General features: G+C 33.9%; 1 long non-coding RNA gene across 1 annotated transcript; it reads left to right on the top strand.

Annotated features, from left to right (window-relative positions):
• The first annotated feature begins 369 nt into the window (after positions 1–369).
• Positions 370–11793, top strand: LOC128994941 (uncharacterized). Its single transcript, XR_008490930.1, has 5 exons — positions 370–392; positions 2256–2346; positions 8320–8401; positions 9383–9466; positions 10005–11793. It is a non-coding gene; the product is annotated as an uncharacterized LOC128994941 (long non-coding RNA).
• The last annotated feature ends 11991 nt before the right edge of the window (positions 11794–23784 follow it).

Raw genomic sequence — 23784 nt, 5'->3', positions numbered from 1 at the left:
GTTGAGGTCACAATGTAAATTTAGTTTTTCTTCTCTCATTTTCTCTCTGTAGCTCTCCCACTCTCTCTCTCTATCTCTTCTTTCTTATTCTTTCTTAAAAATTCTTTCTTACACCACCTGACCTGACCTGGCCCTGGCCTACCTAACCTGACCTGGCAGCTGGCACCTTTATAACCATGCATTGTCGCTATGTCCAACGTTAATCTATCCATTATATTATAATAATATAATAATTTAAATGAATTGCGTTACCTTGAAATAAAACGTTTAGTTTTAGTGGGGTTATAATTTGGATAATAGGATTGAGGTGCATTGTTTTATGATGACCTTGTTGCTACGGTCGGCGCCTAGTTCTGATTTTCATAGCTGATTCTTTGATAGCCTTTGGTGAGGTAAGTGCTATGTTGAGCTAGTACTTGTGCATTTCCTTTTCTCTACTCATCTTATAATTTAATTTGTTTACAGCCAGGCCCGCAGTTTGCATTCAATGCACTAAGTTGTGTAACAAGCCATTTTCAATTGTTCAAACTCCCCATTTCTTGCAGGGTGAAGCTAATTAATTGTTCTCTTCCTTGTGCCCCTCCAAAGATCCGAAAACTGTGGCCCTGTTTACAGCCTGAGTGATATGCCTGCTTTTGTCGACACTTGTCACCCATGTGTCTTGAAGCTTCCAGAACCTTCCTGAATACACTTTAACTTATGTAAGTTATGCCTTTATTCGAACACAGAGGATATGCGTCCGATAACCAGACGTGGATTAGGCATCCGGTAGTGACGTCTCCGGGTTTTGGGGTCCCGGAACGCCATTACCACAACGATATGAAGTTCGGCCAGCGTTGTTCGTGGTGTAGTGGATAGAGTGCTCGGCTGATATCCAAGAGGTCCCTGGTTCGAAACCCATCGGTGTCTTTAACTTTTTGTCACAGATTTTGCTTTGAATGTAATTTCTTCTTAACTGTACATCTTTTGTTAGAATTTTTGGCATTTATAATTTTATGTTATGAAGAGAATTGAACCTTCATTTGATTTTTTTCATTATCGGCAAGTTTGGTTGGTTAGGTTAGGTTATGTCAGTAACTGCCGGACGCCTAATCCACGTCCTGTTACCGGACGCGTATCCTCTGCGTTATTCGAAATCGGGGTACATTTCCATAACTTATTGTTGGCACAAACAATCGAATGAGTAGTAGCCTATTGATTACCCGATTGGGGTACAGTTTCTTAACTGGGCTATGCAAAAATTGATTGAAACTATCGATTCGATTAGTAATGTAAACTTTCATACGATTTTTTCACCATCAGCAAGTTTGGTTGGTTAGGTTAGGTTATGATAGTTTAATTTTATAATAGATAGCCTATATTTTAAAATATCGATTATTAATCAATATTTTCAATTTGATAGTTTCAATCAATAGCCTATTAGTGTAGCCCAGTTAAGAAACTGTACCCTTTGATTGTTTAATTTGAGGTACATTCCTGTTGAAGGGAACATTCATTAAGTTATTATCGATGATTTTTTTCACGATATATCGATATTTAACGAATTGAAACATGTGAGCTGACAACTACGATAGGAAGTTATCCTAAGTTATTGTGCAGTATCAACAAATGATTATAAAAAATAAAAAAAATAAATGAAACTGTTCTAAACTAATCCAATAAAACTAACAAAACTTTTGTAACATTTAAAAATTCCGTTTAATATTCTCCACTTGTCTTTTCGGTTATGAAACAGACTGGTTGGTTATGTTAGCTTAGAACAGTTTCATTTCTTAATCCATATAATAGACTATATTTTAGCCTAAACAAGATCAGTTGTCAATTTGTAATGAATCGTAAAGGAAAACAAAAATACCGATATAGGCTATTGAGAAAATCGATATTAGGCCTCTCAAATATTCCCTTTAACAGGAAGGTACCTAATTCGATATATCATTTGGTTAGTCAGGTTAGGTTAACCTTACCTAAGAATATCTAACCAAACAATATATCAAATAATCGATCGATATTTCATTCGGTTGTTTGTGCCAACAGATATGGAAGTGTACCCCGAAATTGGCATAGCCTAGGCTATTTAGGCCGATATTTACTCGTACTAGCCTACCTATTTAAAAAATAAATATAATCAAATCCAATTGATAAAAGTGATCGTAGGCCTATATTACAGTTAGGTAATATCTTTAGCCTAAACTCATAACTTAGGCTATTAGAATTAAAATTAGACCTATTACAACATAAACTTTTTTTGTTTTCAGGTTGACATCAATCGATGAGATCTTTGTGGTTTAAGTTGCGAGTCTTTTCTTCAGTTACATTAAAACGAGAAAACTTTATATAGGCTAACTGGTAAGTTTACTGGTACCTACTGTTTCAGTACAAAACAAAGTTAGGCAAAAGTTGAATTTACTTTTACAAATTAAAAATTTAACTTCTTTAAGTTAGCATTTGTCTTTAACTTAGGTTAGGCTAACACGTTCGCTGCGGACCACCGGTGAGGGCTCTTGTTCCTTTCTGCCACCCTGAACGCTCACCCGTGAATGGCGACATCGCCTATCATTACTGCAATTTCTGCGCACCAGAACACTGGGAAGAACGGTATTTTTATTTAGCTAGGAATGGGTGCTTTATGGTGGTGTAGGTTGGTAGTAAAATCCCCTTCTGACAAGCTTAGAAATCAACTTGCTGCCCCGTCATTCTCCCTCCAATTGGCAATTCAATGTGACTGGCTAGTTGCAGACATTGCTGCTATCTGTGAGTGTTTCAGCAAACTACGTTGTAATGCATAACATCACTTCACGCCATTTGCTATTTGTCAGACCTTTTAAAGCTAAAGGGTTTGCTTGACTCTGCGCCGCAGCGGGGCTACGCCTGCCAATGGTGGGTGGCAGCGAACGTGTTAACTTTCGCCTACAGTTTTTTCACTCTGAATCTGAAAGTTATCATTTTTTGTTGTTTTAAAGACTTTTAAAGCTAACATTGGAACATTTCCTGTGGGATTGAGTAAAATGCCAACACATAAAAAGAAAAAAATATATACACAATTTTCAAGAAAGTCATACAGTAGACTCCCTCTAGTTTAGCCACCTCGAGACCGGACTACTGGCCGGACTACAAAATGGCCGGACTAACCGAATGTAGTAGAACGTTAATTATTAGGGGTAATGCTGTTGAATATGGGGGAAGGAGACCATGGATAACTGAAAACCACAGTTGATCCAACATGTAATAAACATTTATAGTACATACCCATAAAAACACCTAATACTGTAGAAAAACAATGTAAAATGTTCCTGGTAACATTCTATTTTTGGGGTTATGCAACTTAGTTTATCGCTGGTAATATGCAACAATTCTCCCATAGAAGCGCCCCTCAACTAAACTTACACTTCTATGGCCGGAAACTAAACATTCAAGTTTAATCCTGTCGAAGGTCATTCGCCCAAGATGATGTGACTTGTCCCCCTGAGACTGGGCCGATCCAACCTAAGCCGAACTAGAGGGAGTCTAACTGTACCATGTAGTGCATAAAATTTGTTTCAGGATGAAACAGAGTTACTGGTACAGTACATAAAATAATAATTTTATTTATTAATAAACTTTACCATCCTAATCTAACCTAATTTTAGAACACTACAGTTAAGACTCACATACCTAAATAAGAACTGTTATGTGTGCAATGATCAACTATTAACAATGAGATAAGCATTTCTAGATGCTGTTCGTTTGGTAACTTTATCTTTGCATTCTAAAGGCCTTTACATTTTACTGATTTAGTTGATAATCTTCGCCTCATCTTATCGTAGCCTCTTATTCTCGTCCAATCCTCTACAGTACTGGAACGATTCCTTCCGAATGAATTGATTCCATGGTGCATATAATCGTGTGTATTGGGTTAGTTTGTTTTGCATCGCTACATAAGTAAAAGGTGATTAATAATAATAATTGAATAATCTATGATTGAATAATCTATAAACAGGACAATAGCCTGTTTATAGATGCCCAACATGGATTCAGAAAAGGCCGCTCTACCACCACCGCCTTGCTGAGCCTAGTCAACACCATCTCTGAAGCATTTGAGCAAAATGAGTCCGTGCAGCTTAGCCTCTGCGACCTAAGCAAGGCTTTTGATGTAGTACCTCATGATATCCTCCTGCTAAAACTGGGAAAGTATGGCGTTGGCGGTGTTGTTCTCAAGAGCCTCTCAAACTATCTGAGGGACCGTAAGCAAGTTGTATCTCTGCGAGGAGCCCTTTCCAGCATAGGCCATCTCTCACACGGCGTGCCACAGGGATCTGTCCTCGGCCCTCTCCTTTTAGCGAATTTCCCATGTAGGGAATAAGCTATTACCGTAGTACTCATGGTAAGACCTGGACGTGGAACCGATTTTTTTTTTCGTTTTGAGGTCCCTAGAGGCCAAAAACACCATCCGTTCAAATTCATATATATATATATTTACATATTTATATATATGTGTCCGTTAGCACGATAACTCGAGCAAAAATGATCCGATTTTGATGAAATTTGGTACAAACGTGTAAACCTACGTTTATTCGAACGAGTTCGCGATCCAGCATGATCGGACCATTGGAACGGGGGTTTACGGGGGGTTTTATGGGGTAAAAATAGGTTTTTCCCATTTTTGACCACAAAAACATAAAATTTAGCAATTTCATTCCAAATAATTTTGTAGAGCTTAAAAAAACAAATAATTTAGTATATTGAAGCGTTGTTATACGCCTAATGGTTACGGAGAAAATTCCAAAAAATTGTAAATTTAAAATTCCAATGTTATTCTTATGGAGAATAAGTAAACTGTTGTAGTTTACTTGTTTATGAACATATTTTGATCAAATTTGGAAAATGTTTTAATTTCTTACTAACTATTAACATTTTACAAAAAAAACAGTTTTACCCTCCCTGATGCAGCAAACCTAAGTACTTGTTAAACTAATTATATTTAAATAGGGAATAAATGTTATATTTTAAAGTAGACATTTCAGTGTAAATCCAATCAGTCAAATGGAAATTCGCTTAGTCTGCAGGTTTGCTGCGGCGGGGGTATTTACTATAATGATCAACGACCTTCATCTGAGTGGGAGAACATTATTATTTGCAGATGATACAACACTGCTGACTAGAGGTGTAAATATTCACCAACTGCCAACAGAGGCTGAAGACCTGCTCGAGAGAGCCAAGGATTGGTTTGTTGTAAACCGCTTGAAAATCAACGATGACAAAACCCAGTCCCTGGTTTGTACGCTGAAGCGGAGAGAAGGGGAAGATGGCAATGTAAAGCTTCTGGGATTTACATTAGATACCAGACTAAGAACACATTGCGCAGACGTGTCAAGTTATCTCGTGTGCTCCATCTCCTAAGAAAACTTACGCCAGAAATTCCTAGATCATCTCTCCTATCCGTGTACCATGCCTTGTTTCACAGTCATGTGACTTATGGACTTGTACTTTGGGGGCACTCCTCAGCAGCTGAGGATATACTTCTCTTACAAAAAATTGCCTTGAGGATTGTTACATCTGCTGGGTATTTGGACCATTGCCGGCCAATCTTCAAGGAACTAGGGGGTGCTCACAGTATATAGTCAGTATGTTATGGATATTCTGATCCTACTAAAGAACAACTTAAGAGGGATTACAGTAAGAGAGAGGAGGTGCATGATTACCATACTAGGAAGGCCCATAACATCGACGTTCCCCGCTGCCGTCTCAGTCGTACCTTGAGTTGCTATCCCCGTTCAGCGATCAGAATATTTAATACTCTGCCTACCCAGATGCGGGAGATGGATGTGCCATCCTTCAAGAGGGAACTAAAAGGGATACTTGCTAATAGACCGCTCTACTCCCTTAAAGAACTCGAGGATGAGCCCCTTGTAAAATAGCGTATGTCCGCCTTGCCATCCAATAGACGGCCAAGTTTTTTTTATAGTAGCCATTTTTATGGTTTTGTAAATATTGTATATAGTTTTATTTATCTGATTATATTATAAATTATGACACAATCTATCAGACTAGATCTGTCAAAGATGCAGGATAAAAAAAAAAAAAAAAAAAAAAAAAAAACAGCTGTTTGCTCGCCAGAAACCTGCCTCACCTCCAGAACTTAGCCTCGTCCAAACCACCATAAATCCCTCAATAAAACTTAAATTTGTTATCTTTGATTTAGTTTTTCAGACACTTTGGACTCTATCTGGCAAAAAAGTATTGTATTTTGGGAATCAGCATATATAAACTGCAAGTAGAATCTTGAATCGGTGAAAGTAGTCTATATTCAACATTTTCTCAAAGGGTGATGAAAATGTAGGTTTGTTTAAGTATGTAATCTAGACTTCAGTTTTAATTACAGTAGAACCCTCAGATCGGGAGGAGCATAACTTGTGCGCTCTGCGACATCGTTAATCGTCTCCAGCGACCGCAGCAACACCCGAGAGCATATTTTACGTCATTCGCGATATTGGTAATCATCTCCCGCGACCAAGGTCTCCGAAACATCTGTAGGCCTAATTGTCTCCCGCGACCTCAGCAACAACCGTGAGGACATCTTACGGTTTTGACAACAGTTGGCATCATCTGCAGTGATCAGCCTTTTGGTTAACCTACCCCATGACAGGAACAAGTAGTACGTCATTATCACTAATCCATAAATTCACTAACTCTTCAAACCCTGAACATTGTCCTCTGATTTAATTAAGAAATATATTCATTTTTATTAAATTTTTCTCTCATCTTTCAAGTGTAACTTTAAAATCTAAATTAATTTGTTAAACTTACAAACTTTGTAGTCCTATATAGAACTAAACCCTCGAGCGGGCGCTTAACCTTAAAAACATGAGAAGGTGTATGCAGAAGCATTGAATTTATTTGATTTAATTTGATTTTATCACATAATTTTGTAGTTAAATTCTAACTATTGTGAAAAGGAAACAATTGATTATTAACATTCTAAATTAATAACTATTTACTAACTAACACTAACTAACTAACTATTAACTATAACACTAACTATTTATGAGTAGCCTAACATTTAAAAAATAAGGCTTTGTTAATAGCAAAAAGATTGTTATGGTCGGTGTTACGGGAGTTTTATCCCCAATGGAATTATAAATGAATAGACACAATCTTATTTGGTGATAAATTAGTCGTGTAGGCCTAACAGGATAAAGTTAGGTATTTAAGAAAATTTGTGTATTTAAATACATTTTAATTATTATAAAAATGTTTTGCAATAGGCCTATATGTAAATGAATTCGTAGAAAATAAATAAAAATACCCCCGCCGCAGCAAACCTGCAGACTAAGCAAATTTCAACTTGTCTGATTACATTTTTACTAAAATATTTCCATAAATAAGACATATTATTCCCTATTTAAATAACATTAGATTTAACAAGTGCTTAGGTTTGCTGCTACGGGGAAGGTAAAAAGTGTTTTTTGACCATACATCAATAGTATAGGATGAAATAAATAAATTTGCAAAATTTTATCAATATATACCCATAAACAAGTAAACTACAACAATTTTCATTTTCTCCATAAGAATAACATGGGAATTTTTAATTACACTATTTTTGAATTTTCTCCGTGACCGTTAGGCATACAACAGCGCTTCAATATACTAAATTATTTCTTTTTTTAAGCTCTACAAAATGTTTTAGAAAGAAATCACAAAACTTTTTGTTTTTAGGTTCAAAAATGGGAAAAGCCCATTTTTACCCCATAAAACCCCCCATAATCCCCCGTTCCCATGGTCCGATTATGCTGGATCGCGAACTCGTTCAAATAAACGTAGGTTTACACGTTTGTACCAAATTTTATCAAAATCGGATCATTTTTGCTCGAGTTATCGCACTAACGGACACATATATATATAAATATATATATTTATAATAATATACTGGAAAAAAGAAGTTTCGGGTCCAGGTCTTACCATGAGTACTACGGTAATAGCTTATTCCCTATATGGGAAATTCGCTAAAAAACTGGATAAAATGCACGTGAGGAAAGCCTCTGCAATCACACTTCCAATTTAATCACTCTTTTACTAACTCGTCACTCAGATTGAGCCTAGGGGATGGGTGTACTGTAAACATTGTTTTGGTGGAATCCAGGAATGAAGCGAGTTGACGTAAGGAGCTTGAGAAGACTGGCGATACCATACATAGTTATTTTGTACAAAAACTTAACGTGCAGAGCTAAACTCTGCAATCGCCTCCTCAAGGGTTAACATGAAATGTATAGCCTACTGTATGGTAAGCCTAAACTCTTTGTATAATAATTGAAATTAAATTACATTATTCTTTATTTTCAGGTCAGCCTCAACCGATGGGACCTTGGTTTTTAGTTGCGAGTCTTTTCTTCAGTTACATTTAAAAAGAAATGTCAATTAATTGGTAAGTATAATCATCATAGAACAAAGTTGATCAAATTTTTTACTTAAGCAACTTAGACTTCAGCCTTAGTCCTGTTGGACCGTTCGCCTAAAATTAAAATTTATAAAATTCCATTGGTGTTGAAACACTGAAAAAGTAAAAAAAATAATCTGATAAAGTATCTAATTTGTACTTTTGTTAAACCAGCCTTGGTTATAATTATTATTAGCAGGGGTGTTTTAAGAAACTTGTCAAGGGGGGCTACCGGGGCGGTTAAGGTGGTGTAGGAAAAAGGAGAGGTCTGGGGGTTTAAAGCGGTTTGGTGACTTTCTTAAGATAATTTTCAACCTTTAGAGCTGTATCCAAAAACCTGTGTTACGTTTTTGTGCACAGTCTCAATTGGTGGCACAATTTTGGATGCTCAAAAACGGATGTAAACACGGCCGATTTTGGCCGAATTTCCGGCGCAGGCTTGCCAATAGATGCACATATACAGCACAAATGTCCAAAATTCCAATCGCAGTACTGGAACGGAGAAATTTAAAAACGGTACTTACTTAAAAAAACATAAGATTTATGAGGTGAGTCAATGGCTCAGTCGGTAGCGTCACGGACTTCGGGCTCAACGTAGTGATGTCGTGTGTTAAAATCCTGATCACTGCCGCAAACATTTTATCAGTAGAGTTCACCTTCGTACTGTACCGGCTCACCCCCTTGCTTTACTGGATACGTTCCACGCATGGACTGTTAGTCTATGTGGACGTGCAAATGCAAGGTTAAAAGAGGCCGCCAACCTTTTGTAGTTTATAAAAAAAACCGCATCTGCTCCATTACATTCTTTTTCCCAAGCCGGACCAACTATTCGTGTCACAGCAGGCAATTCCTGTTGCCAAGTTTATTTTCCAATTGATTTCAATTTTTTTATGAAGGTTTTATTAACCCAGGTCTCAGTTGAACGGAGTGCCTAAACTCATGAGGATTGAAATTGCATTTTATTTTCAGGTTGACTTCAATCAAAGGGACCTTTGTGGTTTTAGTCGCGAGTCTTTTCTTCAGTTACATTTTAGAAGAAATGTTAAATAACAGGTAAGTTTACTGATTATACAGATGACGTTTAACTGGAGGTTGATGCATGCAACCTACTTCAGCTTGTCCTACTGGACTGTTCCCTTGATCTTTTACAAAAAACTTTCAATGCCTTTGTGCCGAACCTTAAAGTACAATAGTTGAATAACTATTGACTTACATAGTATGCATTAGATGTTCCTAATTTAACAAGTTTAGAGGGCGTCAGTTTGCCGGGAAACCCATTACCTGGACTGGTCTCAGTCCTGAGGAGTCCGGAAAAGAGGAGTCCAATTATAAATATTAGTTTGAACCACATGAATTTTGACAAGGTGCTTACAGTAGTGTTTATGATACTTATTATATTGATTAAAAATATTAGGCGAATATACCTACGTTTAATTAATTTAAAGAATTATAAATATTTCTCCAAAAAAGTCTGTATGGATTCTTTTTAAACATATTGATCTATAGGTGTAGTTTAAGGGAGAGCAATATAATAGATTGTTGGTCAAAGAGGAAAATCATTGTTTGAATTGTAATGTTTATAACTTTTCAGGAATTCGACGATGAGCAGTCTGCAGTTTGTCAGGGGTAGTTCTACATCAACGGATTACTCAGTATCAACATTATTTTCAAAACTTCACAATCAAGGACAACATTTACAGATAAGATATATAATTTCACTACTTTCAATCCTCCAAGGTGAAATTGCTATTGATGATTTAACAATTTGCGTTCATAATGAAAAGCTACTGGAAAAGAAATTATATCCTCGAAGGAGTGGTATTTTAAAACTGGTTTTGCATTTTGCCAGATGTGGTTTGAGACCAAAAACTGTTGCCAAGCCTCGGGTTTATCATGGGCAGTAGGGGACGGGCGACGGGTGTTAAGCCAAGTGCTTAATCATCCGTCGCCCGTCCCCTACCACTGAAACTTAGTTTGGTTTAGGTTGTAAATATTGTATTATGTTTGTACATGTAGTATTGGTACATTTTAATTTGTTTTAAGCTGATGTTTTGTTTTGTTTTTGGGTGTATATTAGGTGTATGTGTCTTATGTTTTTTAACCTGTGTGGTAGAGCCACTATACAATGCTTGGGCATTTACAAGTCAAAGCAAATACTCTGGTCAAATGTCAAAAATTCTTTAAAATTAGAGCATCCATCCAAATGATTTATAATCATTGACTATTCATTGTGTCAAATTTACAAATTTATGAATAACCATTTTTGACTATGACTATTGTAAGACCATTTTTTAATAATAGGTGTTCAAAGAATGTACCATTTTCAACAAGAGGATATAGTTTAAACAATTTTTCCATATGGCCAGTTTTTAGACCATTAAAATTGTTTCTGTTAAATGTCCAATTATAATATTTAACCCTGTGGATCTTTTCCTAGCGCACATTACTAATAGAGAGTAACGAAAAATCAATAATAGGCCTAGGTCTACTTGTAAACATTTCATGTTTTTGAAAAACATTGGTTGGTTGGTACCTAACAAATATAATTCTATGAGTCATAAAATATTTCTAGACCAATTAAGAATAAGAATCTTTATTACCCTTTAGAAAAACCTTTTACAGTGCAATAGGGTTGCCATTTTGCTACATAATAGAATTTGTTTACAGCTACTTTAAGTTTTTAGTCACGAAATATTCTTATATACCGTACCAAACATGACTCTCTTTCCTGTAAAAACAAAAAATTGCTTTCGCCAAGCATACATAATGACAGATTTTGACATTGAATTTGCAATAAAATTTCTGTTACGACTGTCTGTCATTAGTGAGGTAATATTTTATGTAAAACGGTACCTTTATTTTTGGTTAACAGTCTATATAACTCTTTAGATAGTTGTGCCACAGCAAAATTTATATTGTTAAATATAATTAATAACAAGGCATTCAATATCTTGAAATTGTTGGTTTTTTGCTAACGCAATTAATTATATAAATGCTTGTTTAAAATCTCACCATTGGTAAATATTTGAAGACGAAACACTAGCTTACGTTTTATAAGCCTATCTATAACCGTCATTCACTTGTACTAAAATAATTTTTATTTGCTTTGTACAACTAAAGGTTAAGAACCTTACTTTAGAATAGCTTGAAAGATTTACAATAAAAATTATAATGGACAGATTTTAAATCATTTATCCTTTCATCCTTTTCCTAAATATTTCTGTTTAATTTATATGATTTTTTCTAACGTTGCAATAACCTCATGTTGCTGTATTTGTTAGGAGACTCTAATGAAATTATCAATTGTCAAATACAGTTTTGATGTTGTATCAGTAAGTTAAGGCTGTTTGGGATGAAAGTATAATCATTTTAAGCTTAATTTATAAGATGTAATTACAAATTTTCACTTGTGTTGAGCCTGTGGTTTAGTTTCTAGATTTTTAGTTTTCAGTTTTTATTCACCACTTTCAAGTCCTGCTGGTCTCACATTACTTGTCGGAATCATTCATCACACAAATCATTTTAATACCGTACCTAATTCAATGAAAATTTAATTTAATAAATTAATTAATTTGTTGAACTAACAAGGTATATAACATTAATTACTTGAATAAAATTTGACTTATCTGGCCATGGCTTAAGTTTTTAAGGAACCTGATCAATCCTCCATAAAAAAGTCAGCTATTGAAACCTTAATAAAACCCAATTTCTTTCTAAAAATATCTACTTTAGCAGAGAGTATAATATATCTACTTTTTAGGTGGCACAGTGGTGTCATATAGCAAAAACCAAGGTAGTTTACCATTATTATTGAAGCTAAAAAAACCCTTATTAGACTTTATTTATATTCATACATATATGTGCTTGAGTGCTTATACTTTTATAAATATTTAGAATCTCAAAAAAGGAACTATTCGGACCAGGTGAGACATAACATTGGTATATTTTTTATTAGAATTTGATTCTTACTATAATAGGCTTTAACACGTTCGCTACTGCAATAGTACAAAATTTTTCATTCACATGGACCAGCAACGCACATATGCGTTGGCCGATTTCCACCCATAGACTGCCGTCGCATATATGCGTCGGCTAGTCACATTAAAATAAACTGCCGTCGCATATTTGCGTCAAGGTTCTAATGTTATTAAAATGCTTATATCTTTGTAACGGTCTATTTGAAGGCACTGAATTTCCTGCAGTGGTATACAGAGATGTCTGACGCACAACTGCGTCGCTTGGTCTGTGAATATGATGATTGGTGATGTCATATGATAGTTGGAAAAACTGGTCTTTACTTTTCTGCATCACTGTTTGTATGTATGCAGTATGTACGCTGAATTATCCTATGTAGCTTTTATATTTGTTCAGTTATAAACTGTTCTTGATCAATCTGTTTTTTATTTTACTTACTTTCACCTCAAAACACAAAAAATGAACTGTCGCATATATGCAACGTTTGGTCTATTTTCAAGAAAACTATGATAATTTTCACTATTGTCTTCGCTGTAGACCGGGCGTCGCACATATGCGACATTGCAAAAGGTTATTAATAATACAAAAAAACAAGAATACATCATTTACAAACACGATTGTAGCGTATTACAATGTAAATGATCACTGTTTTACAGGTTTTCGCCCGTGGTCTGTGTGTACTGTTATCCAAGTGACAGCCGGTCTGTGTGTAAGATTCAAATGTATACCTCGGTCTGTGGCAATGACCGCGGCGTCGCATAACGTGTTAAAATACATTTAGGCAACCAGACATAATGATAACATGTAAAGATAAAATACAAATAAAACTAAAGGAGGAAGGCCGACTCCTGCATTTTAATTAGTGTGAGTGGACTGTGGGTGGATTAAAGGAGGCAACCACCTTTTTTACAAGTGGCAGATAAAACAAATGGTTTACGAGGGAATGTGTATATTTACGTGATTACAGAAAGCTGTGTGTCTAAAACTGCTAGGTTTTTCAAGGTATAGGTTACTATTTCCCCTGGTCCCCTTTTAAAACGGGTATTCCAGACCCCCCCCCCCCGGCTCCGCCCCATCACAAAATGGTACCTACTTTTAAGCCACTGGACTTGCAGTAATTTATGGAACCAGGAGAGAAGGGGATAGAAGTTGTAGAAACCCACATAAAATATAAGCACTTAAATTAAAAGTGCAAATACTTTTGATGGCACTTGATAATTTTGTGAACTCCAATTATACTCATCTCAACAATTTTGGACAGAGGTTGAATAAATGGACATTTCTGAAGTGTACTTCAAATTATTTTATCTTTGCATCGCTGATTACAATCTAACTTTGGCTCTTCAAGAATTTCAATGCTCTTTTTTGTGTTTTAAAAACCTTAAATTAAATTTACCTATGCAGTTAGAATGAAAAATTTCCAACTAACTATATATTAAACTTGAGTTAGTGTCTAGCTAGCTTAAAATGCTCTGTACAGTTTCATATATTTCATTTATAAAATTATTCTTGCCAAATATTAGTGTGGCCTATTTTATATTTAAAGCTAAGATATCTAGGTCTGTAACCTATACAAAATTAGACTATATAAGGGTTAAATTTGGTGAATTATTGTAGAAAGTGGTGTAATAGAAAATATGAATTTAGTCCTTATTGTATTATTTCACCAAACATGTGGGAATACTGCTACTCATCAGGTTGTAGTCGTCCTCACCTTAAATTTTTAAGGTCACTGGTTAGATACCAAGTAAGATCAAAACTAAACCCTGATACGATTTGTCATGGAGCTATCATTTAATGATGCAATCTAACAAAAGTTTGATGTTAGATGGTATCAAGACTAGGGCTTAGATGGGTCCCTTACAAAAAATATAAAAAGAATTTCACTGGCCTAGATTTACCGTAAACAAAGTAAAATGAAAAGATATTTTACTCAAATCGTGTAGTCGTAGATTTTGCAGTGTGGTAACGCTCACCCTTGTTGTAGAAAAGTTACAGGTCGCCTATCAATATATAGGTTTTTTGGTAAGAGTAATTGTGGTATTTAGGCTGATGATTATACAGTTAGCATATAAGCATAGACAAAAAGAATAAATATAGGCCGTCAGCTGTGCTGCAGTTACCATAGCTTCTGGCACACACCGCTGGGAGCGCCATGTAGTTGCGGCGTATGCGCTATGAAACTACACTCCTAGCGGTGTGCGCCAGAACCTGTAGTAGCCACGGTAACCGCAGCACGGCTGAGTATATTTAATTCGTATTGTCTATGGCATAAGTGAGAAATTATTATTAATTTCGATTGGGGGAGTTAATCCAACTGTTATAATTTTATTATAAATTATCCGATTGAAAAAGGTTTTTTTAACACTCCGCCAAATTATGGAATTTATTACAAACATCAAAATAGATATCCTTCAATTAGAGCAAATGTACAATATTTCTTTTACAGTTTGTCAAGGAAAAAAATTTTGATTTTTTTTAGTCAGTTGAAGCCTAATGAGTTGAAAAGGAAGAACTTGTAATATTACCAAATTTGATTGCCTCTTAATTGTTATATACAATAATTTGTTTTTGATACTTAGACTGTAAAAACATCTAAAACATTATTAATACTTTGTACAAAAAAAGGTACCTGAACTTGTGTGTCTGACTTTTTTCCAAATCATCAAATTTTGGGGCTGTATATAGTATTATTAGTATCTATAAACTTTTTAAAACAATAATTTCCACCATTATACAGGACTGCAGAACCGCTTTGATGAAAAACATAATTATTGAGAATGGCTTAGTATGCCTGTGAATCACAACAGAAGTAGGGTGTAAAAACATAGAACAATAAAGGCCCAGGAAATTTATAGGGTGATTATCGAAGGAAAACGAGACTAAGGGAAATTTTCTAGCAATTCTGAGAAAACTAAGGGCAGTTATTTTCCCTTGCAAGGAAACAAATAGCTTTGTTTTCATTGTGGAGTTAGAGAATTTGCTGGTTGAATTGGTGACTAGTAGTTTCAGCTTACAAAGGGTTCTTTGAAATTTCTAAACGTAAAAGCCAATGCAAAATAGATTTGAGTAAAAAGGTTGTTTTACAACTATCAGCATTAATGTGATGTTAAAGGTCTAATTTTACATACAGGATACAGGATGTCTCATGAAGGAGTCAAAATGTTTTATTTTATACTACTGGAGCATTTATGTACCTAATCTATAAGGAAGGGTAGGGTTTGAAAAAATTGTGTGAAAATTTAAGCTTTTTAACATGTAAAAACAAATGGTGCCATAATGAAACCCTTACCAATTTGCTTTCTATAAAAATTACTTAATGAATGAAGCAGTAGTCTTACATTCATTACAACATTTTAAAATCCATAGTTGTACCTAACACCCGGTTTCAAAGATATTTACGATAAACAAAACTTATTCTGTCATTTAAACATTATTTGATTATGAAACCAGCCTACCTAATGTATGACAAGTTCAAAAGATTACTTTGCTAATTATGTTCTTGATTGCCACGTTTTGACTGTGTGCCACACAATTAATATTGTACAAAACAATCAAACTGAAATCCACCTCTGGAACTAATCACACTCCAGGATGAGGAATTCTGATTGTCATTGATTATCTGGCTATATCAAATGTCAGCTGTGTGGCTTAGGGCTTGCTCTGACGTCATTTCCTGTAATATGAGCAATGCAAGGTTAATGCCTTAAGGTTACACTAACTATGGTAATCTGATTTTGCTCATCCATATAAAAAACAAAGTTGTTAATGGTTAAACAAGCAATTGAACTGTGTAGTCTAAATTAACTCCATAAGGCTAATGTAGTTTTTTAATAATCATAAAACTTTTATTTTGATGGTTGCCTTGTGTTCTTGAAGTCCAATTAACACACTGCTGCACATTTTGCCACAGGGTGTGGCATCTTCAGAGTCTTAACTTCAGAACTGAATTAAAAAGTACTTGGAACTGGTTAACACTATTAATTAAAAAAACATCGAGCCTGTTGTATAGTATGATTTTAAATTTTTATTAATTTTCAAAATATTTCAGATCATATTTTTTATGTTTTTCTTCTCTGCCACACCACACAGTAAGTAGCTGAGTGCAGCCATACATTTTGAGCGGCAATGACTGTTTGTACTCGTAATACGCACAAGATTTATCCTACTGCCTTAATTAACTTATAACACACAGATTAACTTTTTAGTTGTGTATCAAATGCCATTTAGGATATGTTTGCATTTGTTTTTTTAGGTTATGTTATTTGCTTGGGTTTTTAACGCACCTGATCCACAGCTGTGGCTACTGTAGAAACAGTTGATTAGCGAGCAGAATGGCCTATTCCCGCTCTAGAGTGTAAATGAGTTATTTTGCATACTTTTTACAGATATGGCAATGTGATCATTTCAATGCAGTCGTGGAAAAGGTGTTGTTTACAGGAAGGGTCCGGTAATGTTATTTGGATTATGGTAAATTATTGGTCAGTTTTGCAACATGCTTTCAACAAAGCTATCCCACCACAAACATTATACACTGCCCTGTGCATAATAGACTTGCTCTTCACAACAATGTAAATATTTTGTTATTTTGAATCACTTGTTGGTAGTATGGCAAAAAGTATCGTATGCAAAATCACCTGAGAATTGTCAAAGGTTCTCGCCTCGCACAAGAACTTGATACATATGTACCGTAAAACACCTACTTCCTGGTCTTGTAGCATAGTTTACTTTGTTCACTGCCTATCGCCATGCATTTATTTTGTGAGGAACATTTCATTTTTGAATGTAAGATTTAAAGTGCACTAATTAATCACACTCTTAATAGAATCGCATATTATAGCATAACATTAAACTGCAAAACATAGCTATAAATATCTGCCTTATATCTCAAGGTGTGTGCAAAACTCTAAAACACATAAACATGAAACACGGATGTTTACAGGAGAGGATATAGGTTAAGTTGAACGAACCAATAAATTCCCAAACTAAGATCAACTTGAAAGTTTTATCTTTGCCACTTCTCATATGATACTCCCGGAATTTTTACAAAGTTATTTTTGAGATCAGAAAATAGAAATTAACATAAGACAAACTAAATTCATGACCTAAATAGAATAAGTTTAATGTATAAAATTAAAATTTAAAGACATTGTACATTGCATCTGTTGTGTATGATGAAAATGCATTACTGTACAAATTAGTGAGTATTTATGAAAGTAATGTTTTTTTTAGTTAAATATTAATTCTAAGACTACTAATACAACATTGTTAATGTTCCTTGTTATGTAATTCTAAATCATAAGTGTTGTAACAATTAAAAAATTTTCGTTCTAGGCGTTGGAAAACCAGGTCAGGTTTGAAGAATCTATCATGTATTCTATAGTTAAAAATCCCAATGTTTGGTTTCAATATTCATAAAATCATTTAACCAAATGAGTTGTACGGTAAGGCAGTTGGCTATTATATTGCTAAGTATTTTATTATAAAATACAAGGTTATTTATATTTGTAAATCTTTTCAGTTTAGAGTTACACCTGCTTTATTTTGGTACAAGTAGGCTAGCTTGAATTCTAAGATATGACATTTAATTATATCAAAACTTGTATTGGGTAAAATAATTTATCATTTCCCTCTAAATGCGTTTTCCTTATTATGATGGAAATATTAAATAAATTCTATAAAAAGTAAATTGTAAAATGGAAGATTTACATTTATACCGGTTTGACCTTTCATAAAAACAAATCAGATCATGTTATGTTTTGTAACAACTGACAAATCTGCTGTCAACTGTGAAATATTGTTTGTTTTCAACTCCTGGTTGAACTTTTCAATTAATTATTTTTCAGACGCAAATGTGAATCTGCTAATTTTACTCTTGCCAGCTGAAATCCGTTGTTTCATATTGATTTTAATTCGCGTGATGTATCAAATACGTGTAAATATACTTGAAAAATATTATAAATGGTATTACATGTAAATTTTAGTTCAAACGGTTTTCAACTTTTAAATGCTTAAGCAACTATCCAAAATGATTATAAAACATTAAAAATAATAAAAAAATGTACTACTGTTGTTTGATAAAATACTTTCATCAATGAGTGATTGGTTTTTAATATTAAAACGATAGAACTTAATGAATGGATATGTTGGCAACTAATATTTAAATTTAAATAATAACAAAATTATATTCAAATTGCCTACATATTAGGGCACTATTTAACCCAAAATTATTCCGCTAAATGAATACATATACAGTGCATAGAATTATTTCAATTTCAGAAATAGGAAGAGTATTAACACCATTAACCTCAACTAACTTCACAGGAAACGGTCTACCATAAATTATATTTAAACATGGAATTAATTCCGCAATCAATGTACATTTTAAATGTACATTGATTTTAATTAATTTACATTTAATTAATTTACATGTATTTTAAATGTACATTTGTACATTTTAAAAATACATCTTAGACTTTCTTTTCCAAGAAACTTTTTTCAGTTCTTGGCAAATTTTGAACCACGAACTTTAGTTTTATACCATAGTCAAATACGCAATTTTCACAATAATCAAATTGAAAGAAATCTAATTAAGTACTGGCACTTTCCTAGAAAAGTTCATTTCTCTTATTCTCCATAACAATTTTCAAAACATCTTGAATAGAAGAACTTTGAATAGTTGGTAGGACCGTAGGCAACGCTATTGTATTTTATATTCTATTATCTATATTCAATTCTTGAACAAGTTTATCTTCTCATTTCAAAGCGGCGGCAACTTTAACATCAGCAACAATGTTATTAATACTTTGGCTTCTCAAGATAATTGTCTAAGTTCAGTATCCACTGCTCTTTAAGTAGAACGTTAAGTTTTTCCAAGTAAGGAAATAAAGTAACATTTTACTAAAATATTGAGGAGAATTATTTAAACAGGATTCTGTAGCTTGAAATAAAACTAATTTGTGTTTCTTAACATTCTATAAATAAAGAATTACAGGTTTTTGGCAATTGATGAAATTTCTGATTACATAACTTTTTGATGTTCTTTTTAATGTTATTGCATCCATATTTGGTAAAAAAATGTTACGGAAAGTAAATAAAAATACGTCTTATAACACTTAAAACATATAGGCCTAGTTACGCTCATACTGTTACTCACAAGACAGTAAATATACAAAAGATGGTAAGTGGTGATCGATTTTGATTAGACACTCCAATCATCATCAGACCCAATAGGCGAAATGTATTCATGTACTTATGTACTTTCATTCATTATGTACTTTCATGAAATGTATTCATATACTTTATTTCGCCTATTGGGTCTGATGATGATTGGAGTGTCCAATCGAAATCGATCACCACTTACCATCTTTTGTATATTTACCGTCTTGTGAGTAACAGTATAAGCGTAAATATATGTTTTAAGTGTTATAAGACGTATCTTTATTTACTTTCCGTAAATTTAATAACACGTACACTGCTGATCAAGAAGTTATTTAAAAAATGTTAACATCCCCGTAAAACCAAACTTAAGCACTTGATAAATCTAATGTTATTTACTTGGGGAATGGATGTCTCATTTATGGATTTTTTGTAAAAATCCAATTAGACAAATTGAAATTTGCTTAGTCTGCAGTTTTCTGTGGCAGGGAAATTTTATCCATTAAAATAATTGACGGGGTTTTCAGATTTAACAAAAGAATATTTTTGATCTAAAATTAGTTTTTATATTCAGCTTGCAAGCCATCAAATTTTTGAAGTGTTAGAACAAATATACTCTAATTTAACATTTAAATGATAATGTTGAATGTATAATGTCACCAACCAAACCTTTTTTACCATGCATATTCAACCTGTAACAAATCCATGATCAAGTTATGTTCAGAAATTCTTTGTAACATTTGACAAATGTGCTGTCAACTGTGAAATATTGTTTGTTTTTCTGCACTTGCATGAACTTTTAAATTCATCCAAGTTCTTCATTCTCAGGGAACCAATATTACATACAAAATACTGATAAATTGGACAATTAATAAAGACAAAATACCATATGTTCAACTTAAAAGGATATATTCAATAGAAAATCATAGGAAATACTTGCCTATTGTATTAACATGCCATTTATATTTAGTAAAGTTCAATATTAAAATAAAAATACTGCCGGAGCAATGCATAAGTATTGGTCTGCCCGCGGGGGAACGAGCTGATGTAGTAGTAGAGCGCAAGACTTCGGTGCCTGAGGTCCCGGGTTCAAATCCCACCAAACCACCTCTGTATTTAGTCTAAGTGGTAATACCGCAAATCTTAAGTCTAGGCTGAAGTAATGTGAAAAACGATCTCGGGCTAGAGCCTAGCGTCCTAGGAAATTTTTGAAAAAAAATCATCCAAGCTGTAAACATAGGTATATGAGCTAAATTTTTGACGTGGATTTCTTATTTATTATATTTGGGATTGAAACATATTTGAGCTTTAATACAGTCACTTAAGTTAACTTATAAATCTATTAGTTTACTCCCTAAATTTGCATCCTTAACATTTCAAAACTAGCATGAACAAGGTTTTAAAATTTTTCTTTCATAAGGTCTATGGTTTTTCGATTTTGTTATTAGAATTTGATTACATTAAAAAAATCTTTGTAAGCGTTTTAAGAAAATAAGTAGTTCACGAATTCAAGTAAAACAAAATTTCCAATGGAACAAGGAATAAACATTGATCAGGCTGGATGGTGTAACTGATGACCCCACTGATTCAATCACTTTTGGTCAGCTGATTGGACTGATCGCAACAATGTAACAGCTGACTGACTAACAATTATAGAACCTGATTAATGATTTTATTTGACATCAATGAGTGGTAGCACAGTAATTAGACTTTTTTGGTAGTTATTGACATACCTTTGACATATTAGCGAATTTCCCTATAGGGAAGTAGCTATTACCGTAGGTCTCATGGTAAGACCTAAGCCCGGGACCGATTTACGTTTTCATTTTGATGTCCCCAGAGGCCAAAAACACCATTCGTTCAAATTTTTATATATCTATATATAGAGATATATATATATATATATATGTGTCCATCCGCACGATAACTTGAGTAATTTTTGTCCGATTTTGATAAAATTTGGTTTGAAGGTGTAAGGCGGGATAAACTTGAATGAGTTCGCGAACCAGCATGATCGGACTATGGGAACGGGGGTTTATGGGGGGTTTTATGGGGTAAAAATAGGTTTTTCCCATTTTTTACCCTAAAAACACAAAATTTCACAATTTCTTTTTAAACCATTTTGTAGAGCTTAAAAAAACAAATAATTTAGTATATTGAAGCGTTATTATGCGCCTAATTGTTACGGAGAAAATTCAAAAAAATTGTAATTTTAAAATTCCCATGTTAGTCTTATGGAGAATAAGTCAACTGTTGTAGTTTGCTTGTTTATGAACATATTTTGATCAAATTTGGAAAATACATGAATTTCTTACTAAACCGCAGTACCTTTTAATATTTTACATAAAAAAAAACTTTTTTACCCTCCCTGTTGCAGCAAACCTAAGTAGGTACTCATTAAACTAATTCTGTTTAAATAGGGAATAAATGTGATATTTTTAAGGAGACATTTTAGTTTAAATCCAATCAGGCAAATGGAAATTCGCTAAGTCTGCAGGTTTGCTGCGGCGGGGGTATTTTAATAATTCTTTGTGAAATAAGTGTGTGTACCATTGTGCTACGAGTTGTTAACCTACATTAAATAGGGACCGAGTTGGTCTAACGAGGGTGATGGGACTTCGGAGCCCAAGGTCCCCGGTTCAAGTCCTGCCAATCATCAATGGATTTCATAGGGATAGTGCAGTGTAAAACGGTCCTGGGTTAGAGCATAGCATCCTAAGATGTGTAGTGGTAAAAACCTACATAACATAGTAGAATTAGCATACTTCTCTGTGACTATGATCATTATGATTAAGAGGAATTTAACACACAAGTGATGAGAGGAAACCAATAAAACGACAAAGCAAACTCAATAGTAAGGTGCCAGCCTTTGTACCTTTGACAGTATTAACACTGCCCTGTAGGACGAACCTTTGATGTCTCTTATTGTGGTCCAGAGACGGATGAAGAGTGTTGGTTATCTCTTTTGTACTAGATCATACTGGATTTCTATATCGGTTTGGGAACATAACAAAAGATTATTCAATATCTTGTACAGAATTAAACAAAAATGTGGAAATAAATGTCTCCTATCCCAATGAATTGAGATGGGTTCATCAATATGTCAAGTAGCAAATCAACTAACCTGTGTGATAACATGCAATTTGAAATTTTATTTTGTTCAGATCAAAGTTACTATATATTGTGTAGCAGTACTTGAAATGGACATTTCTATATGCGGGATTGGAGTATGTCATCACAAACTATCGTATACCTTTCTGGTTTAGTCAAAAGTTGATGCACGAAGCTTTGAATTTCAAGCTAGAGTGTCATATCTGACAATATATCATATTATTAAGTTACTGGAGACACTCTATACAAGTAGAGTGTCTCCTACTACTCGCTACAAGTACACAAGTAACTACTCGCTATACAAGTAGCTCTTAATATTCATGGCTTATTTAGTCCTTAACCTAGATAGACCCGAAACTAGTTACTGTACTTAACTCTTGAGGGAATAGCACTTCTACCACCAAGTATAACCTTAATTATTTTGCCAATTTATTATTTTTTCTTGTATGTGCCATAAGTGTTTACTGATATAGGCAGAACGTTAAGTTGAACCTGCAACCAGATAACCTTTAACAATACTATAGAAGCAAGTACCAACAGTTTTCTTCCTGGTGCGTCAAGAAAATGTGTTATTTTTAAGTTATTGTAAACATCACATCAAAGTTAGCAGTTCCTATCTATTTTATAGTAAAAACTTTACGTAGACGCATAGATAAAACATAGTCCCGTAGAAGTAGCTCTGGAAGTCGTGCGAAGAACATTTTTTGTGTTGAAACAGAAAAATTGTCATGTGTAGCTAAGTCTCGCTATTTACGCAAATAATTTGAATTAAAATGTAAAACCTGATTGTAAACACTTAAGTAAAATGGTAATCTTAGTGGATAAATAGCCGACTTGTCCATTTTGGCTTGATATAGTCTGTCTGCACTCATGGTTTAAAACCTCAACTCTGATATTTATGATAAATTGCTGCTATTTTGAATGCTTGTTGAAAAAATATATGCATTGAACACCTATTCACCTTATACCTAATTGAAGTGGAAATCTGATATTTTGTGTTTAGTACCAACATACTATTTAACAACCACTACTACTAACTATTGAACTATTTAACAACATACAGGTTTTAATTTTAAAGTTAACCATTCCCGTGTGTACATTTGTAAAAACACAAACAGGAAACCAGA

Source organism: Macrosteles quadrilineatus, unplaced genomic scaffold (genome assembly GCF_028750875.1).
Source record: "Macrosteles quadrilineatus isolate MER2022 unplaced genomic scaffold, UCM_ALF_1.0 Scaffold_5__1_contigs__length_97177068, whole genome shotgun sequence".
In the NCBI taxonomy this organism is placed as follows: domain Eukaryota; kingdom Metazoa; phylum Arthropoda; class Insecta; order Hemiptera; family Cicadellidae; genus Macrosteles; species Macrosteles quadrilineatus.
The sequence above is the reverse complement of the archived record's forward strand: the minus strand, read 5'-3'. Positions and strand labels throughout refer to the sequence as shown.